A 9,549-nucleotide genomic window follows, 5' to 3' on the forward strand; every position below is an offset into this window, starting at 1 on the left:
CATGTCTCAGAATGGAATATAGATTGGGGGATTTGTAGCATCTCTGTGGATTAATCCATCATATCCTGACAACTGGATTCCCAGAAACAGAGAATTAGACTTTTGGACTGGAATCATTTTCAGTTGAATCTTATAGAGTACTCTCTTGAAGGCTGGCCCATAGTGGATCCTCCAACAATATTAGTCACTTGTGCGGATATTAATTGTTCCCTTTAAGACACCAAGCATGAGCTAGAAAGATAGGGCAGAGGGTGAAAGCACTGGCCCTGTAAGCCTGATGGCCTAAGTGTGCTTCTGGGAAGTCAGAGTGGAAGGCACGAACAGACTCCCATTGTTATCTTCTGACCTTTACACATGCATGAATTCAAACACACACACACACACACACACACACACACACACACACGCTAGAACAAACAAACAAAAGAGCAAACACAAACATTTGTGGCTGGGTTAGTTAGTGGCAGAGAGTTTGCCTAGGGTGAGATTGTCTGCTTTTCATCTCTACCACAGCGACAAACAAACAAAACAGGATTCCAGTGCCCAGGCAGCTAATTCCAGTGTCTCAGTACCATTCCTACTGCTGTGACACCAAACATTTGGTAGCAGGTGAAGATAAAGTCATTTGGCTGACTTTTACAGGGAGAGATGAAGAATAAAATGTTAAGCAACTTAGGAAAAAAATCAGGAGTGTTAGATTTTGAACCACTGTTTGGTCAAAGGTAAATTCTTCTTATTTTACTATCTCTAATCAAGAAGATTAAAAGTGGAGGTAAGGCTCAATGCTTTTGATATTTATAATAAAATGTACATTTATTTAAAACTACCAGGGCACAATGATAGATGCAATTGTTTGTAGTAGAAGTGGATTGTGGACAGAGCAGCCGGTGAGAATGTTTCTCAAGTATGCACGCAGGACAAAAACCTCCAGGCACTAAGAAGTCTCAATTGGCTTTTCAGCCACACTGTGGTTTATTGTATTCCTTATACCCAGCTCTAAGAAGACACTACATACCATTGTGTCTATTGGAAAAATCATTATGGTGCAATTAAAAGCAATGCTGTTTCCCAGATGAACGTGGGCTTCAAGCCCTTGTGTCTCACGGCTGGCTACTTCCTTGAACCTCTTGTGGCTGTGTACTCTGGTGACGGTCAAGAGATGCAGCTGTCGAGAGAACACGCAACAGATGGCAGTTGCAGTGGATGTATCACCCTTCCCGGGAGCCTCTCTGATACCCGAGCTGGGGACCTCCATCAGTGCTGGTGTGCAAATGACTCCTTTCAAGTAACAGTGGTCTGGGATGTTCAGTGACCAAATTAATCTCCTTCCAGAAATGTGGGAAATTAAATTGCCCTTACAAAATGAAGTGCAAAATAATAATGCTTAAATATATTGTCCCTTTAAAAACTTTTAAACTTGTATAGATAAGAGTGACAGAGCAAGAGAAAGTTGACACATCAGGCAATAGACCCCTTTTTCTTTAGGGCAAGAGCAAAGCTACCCTGGTCGCCTTTCTCATTGTGTGAAGGTCTATAAAGATTGGTTTTATATTTCTTATTTTAAAAAAGAGCAATTTAACCTTGGCCTTGGTAATGACATGACTTGTTGAATGACATGGTCTATAATGAAATTACACTAAGTGGTTTGAGAATTAATTAAGTGGTTTCATTTTACATTGTAGCTGGCATTTTAACACAAAACCCTTAAGCCCCCTCTTCAGTACTGTTCCTATGCATATGTGTGTGCGACATTGCTTGAAGAGGACAGCTATGGATGAGGCTTGTGAGCAGTGCGTGAGCGGGTGTGGGGTTGGCCTCATCGCTCAGTACTCAGAATGTGAGTTGCAGACGACGTCTGACTCATGTTCCTTCCTGTCAGTCACACAAAAGATTCAGGTGCCAGAGCCTCAGTTCTGTCTAGGGAACATTCCGGTCTGTCTGGGTGTGTAATTCAATGACAGGACAATCTTGAATAATAGGTATAAGCCTTCCCCTGTGTCCTGCAAACATGCCCTGGTACACCTGCCTGATACTTCAACTGCCTTCCAGCCTCTCCTAGCAGTGCTGGCTTTCTTTACGTTGACCCAAACACAAAGGTCAGCTCTTCAGAACAGGTTTTGTGAGGGTTATGATGTCCTTTATGGTTAAGTTTGGTTTTGTTAAAAGTGTTGTCTTCCTTTTCTGAGGTTATCAAAATTGTGTCCAAGGATATATATTTATTCTAAAACTCTGATTTATATTTATCTCATCATGTCAGAGAAGAAAAGACCACATGCTGTATATGCTCTCTGTTAATGTAACCACACTGTGAAGTCTCACCTGTCCCTCTCTGAAAGATTTGTTAGTGGGTCAAACACATGAAAGAAAGCTGTAAAAGGCCCTCTCTCTCTCTCTCTCTCTCTCTCTCTCTCTCTCTGTCTCTCTCTGTCTCTGAAACAAGAAAAGGAACAGAGACAGAACACAGCCTGGTATAAATGACATAGTATTCACTTTAAATACGTTGTTTGTATTTGAGACAAAATTATTTCAAGCATTGTACAAAGTCCTCTACATAGAGCATTAGCTTTTACTTTTACAAATGTGTGACAGTGGTTAGCAGCCACAAGAGCAATACACTGCAAACAGTGTTAAAGCTGATCCTACACCCAAGCAACTAGGTCATCTTCCAGGAGCCTGCAGTTCTTTCAGAAGAATATAGGTATTTCTTCCCTAGAAAAACTTTACTATTACTCTTGTTGTTGTGTTTTCCACACAGGGTTTTTCTGTGTAGGCCTGGCAGTACTGAAACTCTCTCTGTTGACCAAGCTGGCCTCAGACTCAGAGATCTGTTTGACTGTCCCCCAAGTCCTTGGATTAAAGGCATGCACCACCACTTGGATATATGTATTCTGTCATGTTATTAATAGATGTATGGGTTAATTAAGAAAACATTGACATATTCATTTGTTTGTATAGTGAAAGATATCTTTATATTGTAAAATACTACAATTTCTATAAAACTCTGACAGACAACAAATACATATTCACCTTTTTTGTTTGTTTTTTAAAATATGGAACACATTGAATTTGCATTGCATCCTTGCACACGGGCCATGATATTCTTTCCTGTATTGTTCCAATCTTTGTATATGTGCTGCTGCAGTAAGCGCATACGTGTTCTTTTGAAAGATCCAGAAACATTTGTAATAAGTTATTTGAAAATTTTATTTGTAAAAAACAATTTTATGGTGGGGAAGAGCCTGGAACACATTGGCACAGGAGACAACTTTCTGAACAGAACACCAACAGCCCAGGCCTTAAGGTCAACAATTAATAAATGGGACCTCATGAGGCTGAGAAGCTTCTGTAAGGCAGGAGACACTGTCAACAGAACAAAGCAACAGCCTACAGACTGGGAAAAAGATCTTCACCATCCTTACACCTGACAAAGGTCTAATATTTAAAATATATAAAGAACTCAAGAAATTAAACACCACCAAACCAAATAACCCAATTGAGAAATGGGGCTCAGAATTAAACAGAGAATTCTCAAGGGAGGAATATCGAATGGCTGAGAAACACTTAAAGAATTGCCCAACCTCCTTAGCCATCAGGGAAATGCAAATCAAAACAAGTCTGCAATTCTATCTTACACCCCTCAAAATGACTAAGATCAAAAATTCAAGCGACACCACTTGCTGGCAAGAATGTGGAAAGAAAGGAACACTCCTTCATTGCTGGTGGGAATGCAAACTAGTACAGCCATTTTGGAAATCTATCTGGCACTGTCTCAGACAACTGGGAATAAGGCTTCCTTAAGACCCAGCTATTCCACTCCTTGGAATATACCCAGAAGATGCTCCAGCACACAACAAGAACACTTGCTCAACCATGTTCATAGCAGCCTTATTCATAATAGCCAGAACATGGAAACAGCCTAAGTGTCCCTCAGTAGAAGAATGGATAAAGAAACTATGGTACATTTACACTATGGAATACTACTCAGCTATTAAAAATAAGGAATTCCTGAAGTTTGTGGACAAATGGATGGAACTAAAAATGATCGTAATGAGTGAGTTAACCCAGAAGCAGAAAGAGTCAAATGGTATATATTCACTTAAAGCTGAACACTATGCCAAGGGGCATGTCTCATGAAAGTCTTCACTTACCAGGAAAGTGGGACAGAGGAGAGGACATCCTACTGGGACTCTAGGTGAGAGACGCATGGGAGAATGGGGAAATAGAAGGATCCAGAGGGTCCTAGAAATCTACAAGAAGAACATTATGACAGGTGGATCTGGGCTCAGGGATCCTGCTCAAACTATGGCACCAGCCAAAGACAATACATGCAGTAAACTTTGAACCTCTACCCAGATCTAGCCAATGGACAGGACATTCTCCCCAGTTGAGTGGAGAGTGGGGTCTGACTTTCACATGAACTCTGGTGCCCTGTATTTAACCACATGCCCTGGATGGGGAGGCCTGGTGGCCCTCAGAGGAAGGATAGCAGGCTACCAAGAAGAGACTTGATACCTTATGAGCATATACAGGGGGAGGAGGTCCCCCTTAGTCACAGTCATAGGAGAGGGGAGTAAGGGGAAAATGAAAGGGAGGGAGGAATGGAAGGATACAAGAGATGGGCTAACAATTGAGATGTAATATGAATAAATTAATAAAATATATTTTAAAAATAATAATTTTATTATTTTCTTTCATGGAAATTAAAGGAAAATTCTTCTTTCCATCTATGGAATTGAATAAGTGTGTAATAACAGTACTGAGAATAATTTCAGATCCTTCTCCAACAGCCTACAAATGGTAATACTTTACAGACTGAGATTGTACAGGAACAGCATAACAGGACATGTTTTCAAACATAATTAATAGATCAAGACCTCTGTTATTTGGAGGTTAAGGAGGGGACAAGTTAGAAACCAGAACAAGTGAATTATAAAGTATAATGATTACCTTCCTCTCTGTGCGTGTATCTGTGTGTTTGTGTTTGTATGTCTTGTGTGTTTGTGTTTGCATCTCTCTCTCTCTGTCATATGTGTGTGTGTGTGTGTGTGTGTGTGTGTGTGTGTGTGTGTGTTTATGTATGTATGTACTGGGAATCAAACCTAGGGCCTCATGATGAAAGACTATCCCTCTACCAATGGAGTTATGTCCCAGCCTCTGTATAATTTTTATTGTAGCACTATGAATTAAGTGGAAGGGGCAAATACACAGGTGGAATGCTCTGTGGTCACCTCTGTGTCTTGCTGTGATGATGCAGGCTCAGGGCAACACTAACACTTATGTGGACACAGGACATCCAGTGGGTCCACACGGCACACAGAGGTGAGATGAAGTAGAGAACAAAGGAACTGTTTGGTGTCAGGCACTGGAGATCTGAGCCTTTCAAAGCACCCCACTATACAATGGAACTAGTGTGCCCCCATTCTACTACCTAGTTCAAGCAGGTGAAAGAATTTTACCTTTTGCAAGAGCCCTTAAAACCCACATTAGACTCCAGGATTGTACAGTCTCAATTCTGAACAGGTATGAACTTTATATGCAATTATAATGTTCATATCTGCCCAAGAGGTGGACCGATAGTAAAAGAAAGTAGACAAACTATAGGCCAATGAATCTGTGGTATTGGGTGGATATAATTTAAACAGTTGTGTTTTTTTCTTTTTGTGAAGAATAAATACACAATTGGAGAAAACACAACACTCTAAAGGGATTACATGTCCCTAAATACTTTATAGCTGTGTTAAACACAATGCTGTGCTTTCCTGCTTCATTCTGGAGGAAGATTTGCTCAGAATCATTTGCTCACCAATACAACCCAAAAGCCCTTCTTTGAGGTTTCTGTGTATGGTTTTCATGCTGGCTCTTCTGTCATTGTTTAGCTATCTGCATGTAAAGACCAAGTTCTTTGCATGTAGGAAGACAGGTGGTGTTGATTTCATCAGGAACATGTGTACCCCTGTGCTTTTACCCAGCAGATATTTAATGATTTCCCATTTAATGTAGTTCATCTTCCACAGCCCTGAGTTCAAACAGAAGCAGCTGCTATTAGGCATGCAATAATATTGAACTTCCCACCAACGACCTATGAGAGCGTCTTTCTTAGCTTTAGCTACTGAACCCATCTGGCCTTTCCCCTACGCCTGACAGCAGAGGGAGAGAAGCTGTTTACTTCCCATCAATGCAATCTGGGACAGAATGTATAATTATGCTAGCAAAAGATCTTCAAATCAAAATTCCTGTGTTAGCAGCGATCTGTAGCTCTGGAGGACAAAACAATACACTTTAGCTCATTATCAAAAGAACAGTGAGGAAGCTCAGGAAACATGGAAAACTCCTGCTGAGCTGAAATCAATTCAAAGGGTAGAGGTGTCCCTGGCTGCAATCTGCAAGAGAAACTTATTTTCTTATAACTTCTATCTGCTTTCTTTAGTGTGGAACAGGCATTTTAAACCCTCTCTTCTCATAGTTTTAGAAGATATCTAGACAGACATGGAATTAGAGAGATGAAAAATTATCTATAAAAAGTTGACTTTCAAAAGCTTAAGGCAGGGCTAGGATGTGGCTTAGTTTGTAGTGTGCCTTCATAACACACAGAAAACCCTGAGTTCAGTCCCCTAGCACTGCCTAAATCTGGTATGTGGTACATGCATATAATCCCAGTATTCTGGAAACAGAGACAGGAGGATCTAAGGTCAACCTTGGCTACATAGCCATTTTAAAGCCAACTTTGGTCAACATGAGACCCTGGATTAAAAATTATTAACATCATCATCATTACAACACACACACACACACACACACACACACACACACACACACACACAGCTAAAGTATAAGATATGTAAAGAGATTGAAGACTTTTGGAAGGAAAATACAATATTTATTATGTTAACAAATTAAATGCATGTTGTATATCTGAACTTAGTGCTTTTAGAATTATTGTCAATTTGTTTTAAAAAATTGACTACAGGCCATGCCTCTTTGCTCATATATTTTTTAAACATTGTAACATCTGTAAATTAGGATCTACAAGAATAGGAAAACCAACTATGAATTTTCACTATAATTACAAGCCAGCCAGAAAACAACTATTACCTAGCTATGGTGGTGTCTAATGTCTTGGTTGTGTGCTGTGGGCCAAAGCAGTTTTCTTTTCTAGCAATAGATTCTTACAAAACACACGAGACCGTTCAACTAGACCTTTTCACTGTGGACAATGTACTTGACGGTATCTAGTCTAAGATTAGACAGCGCTTTTCTCTGCTGCATCATCTTTTGTTCTTAAAACTAGGGTTCTTAAAGTTAATGTTATATTTTAAAGATCAAGTTTGTTCATAGTTTTAAAAAGTTGTATTTACATCTATGCATATTAGAAAATGCTGAAGTAATGACACTATTTTATTTATGTATTTTTAGTATTGAAGTTTGCACAGGGGGTCCCATGCAGGTACCTCTTGGAAGTATAACCCAAGTGCTATCTGTATTTTTATGTTGAGACATAGTTTCAGCAAGCTGTTCAATCTGGCCTTGAATTTGCTAAGTAGCCATAGAAAGATTTGAATTTGTGAGCCTCTGGCTTCTAAGGCCTTTGCCATCAGAAAAGCTCTAAAGGTTTCAATGTATTATCTAAAGTTTGATGATGTTTAGTAGTTTAGACTCAGTTTAGTAAAGATGTGGATAACTTCTACCAAGTTTACAATTGTTAAATTATAGTGTATAAAACGTAAAGTGATTCTTCGTGAGATGATTGCATGAAGAAGAGTCCAAACTGCATGTGTATGAAGTTTTGTCAGACACACCTGTATTCTTAGTACCAGGAGGTGGAGACAGGAGGACTCGGGGTCTAGGTCATCCTTGCCTATGTAGTAGGCTTCAGGCCAGCTTAGGCTAAGTGAGGACCTGTCTCAGGAAAACACTGTAATGTGCTCCAACTTAACTGTGTACTGCGTCTGAGCCACTGACAGGAAGCCATTGGACTCATTTATCATGTGCAGTTTTCCTGCCTGGCTGGCCACAGGGACAGGACACACGTACCTGGGTGCTCAGCTTTATCTCTAGTTGGAAGAAGCCTTCTAAGTGATTATTTATTTATAGCAACTTACAGATTTTCATGCGAGCAAATGGATGTGTCAGAATGGAGAACTGAGCCAAAATGATCATGATTCTATTAAAAAAGAACCTATGATCAAAGTGTACATTCCATCTTAACACACATCTGTCCATGTGAGTTGCCGCAAATTGAAGCTCAAGTGTTCATGCATCAAGCTCAGCAAGTTGGAAAATTTGATTTGGGAATCTTCCTCATGCTCCTTCCCTAAGTCTAAATACTGACAGGTATTTTACATGATTTTTTTTATCCCCCTGTTTGTTCAGTTCCAAGATTTATAGGAGCTCTAATTTGAAGCATGGCAGAAATGTCACTGCAGAGACAGCAGGGGTTTCCTCCACAAAATTTTATTATAATTGTTTCCAGGACCAAGGGCAAATTATTGCGGGGAAGTATATATTTAAAAATAATGCTTGCATTCATTCTTTTTAATGCTTTGAAAGTAAATTCTGTTGCCTTGGTTTGTTTCTAAGATGGTAGATGTCCTGGTTTGTTTTCCTCTGAGCAACATTAACATGTGAATTTGGTAGTGTTATTAGAGGCCATGTTTCCACAAACAGCCTGGAACCTTGGCTACATTACTGTATGAATGTGGTAGAGCACTCAAAGAAAGTGAACATTTCACAACCACTGTTCCCATGAGCTGTGTCCACAGGACCCTCTCAGGTTTGTATCTGTTATGTGGTAGGAAATGAAAACCAAAATAGAAATGGCATTGTCTTGGAAAGGAGGCCTATGGATAGGTCTGGTTCTGACAGAAAGTGGTGATTGGGAGTTGATGACAATTGAACTTTTTCATTCTGGTTAGAGAACTAGTGACTTTTTAAATAACCTGTTACGGGATAGCAATATTAAAGGTAGAAAAGATTGAAAACATATAAACGCCTCTTAAAGAAATGACTTGGCAACATTGGAGATATGGAATCTGTGGATGAATTACCAAGGAACACATCCATGGAGGATAGTGAGTCTAATAAAACTCAAGCCATGTTACAACGTTTCTCCCCGCCTGATCAGTGATGACACACTAAGGCAGAAAGCTGAGGTGTCTCTCCTTGTCTGTCATGATAGTTGTGACTAACAGTGTACAATAAAAGACAGATTAACAAGGGAAAGGATTCCTATGTCCTTCCCTTTCCTTTTCTCCTCTTCTTCCTATTTCCTCCTTTTTTTCCTCCACCCCTCTCTCCCTGCCTCTGTCTCTCTCTGTTTCTATCTCTCCTTCCACCTTTCTCTCTCTCCTTCATTTCTCCTCCCCCCTTTTGGTGACAGGGTCTTACTGTGTTGCTCTGCTACATAACCCAAACCAGCCTCATATTCTCATAACCTTCTTGGTACAGCCTCTTGAGTGCTGGGATTACAGATGCGAGCCTTCCTCTCCCACCACAAAAATGCACTTCATTGGTTTCATATGGAACAGAAGCCTTTAGAACTGAGGAATCACT

The 9,549-nt window shown here is 40.0% G+C and overlaps 1 non-coding gene across 1 annotated transcript; it reads right to left on the bottom strand.

Moving 5' to 3' along the window:
• Positions 1-3,044: 3,044 nt before the first annotated feature.
• On the bottom strand, positions 3,045-3,149 carry LOC127206782 (U6 spliceosomal RNA). The gene has a single exon (XR_007832875.1). It is a non-coding gene; the product is annotated as a U6 spliceosomal RNA (small nuclear RNA).
• Positions 3,150-9,549: the final 6,400 nt, after the last annotated feature.

Source organism: Acomys russatus, chromosome 23 (assembly GCF_903995435.1).
Source record: "Acomys russatus chromosome 23, mAcoRus1.1, whole genome shotgun sequence".
NCBI classification, from domain to species: domain Eukaryota; kingdom Metazoa; phylum Chordata; class Mammalia; order Rodentia; family Muridae; genus Acomys; species Acomys russatus.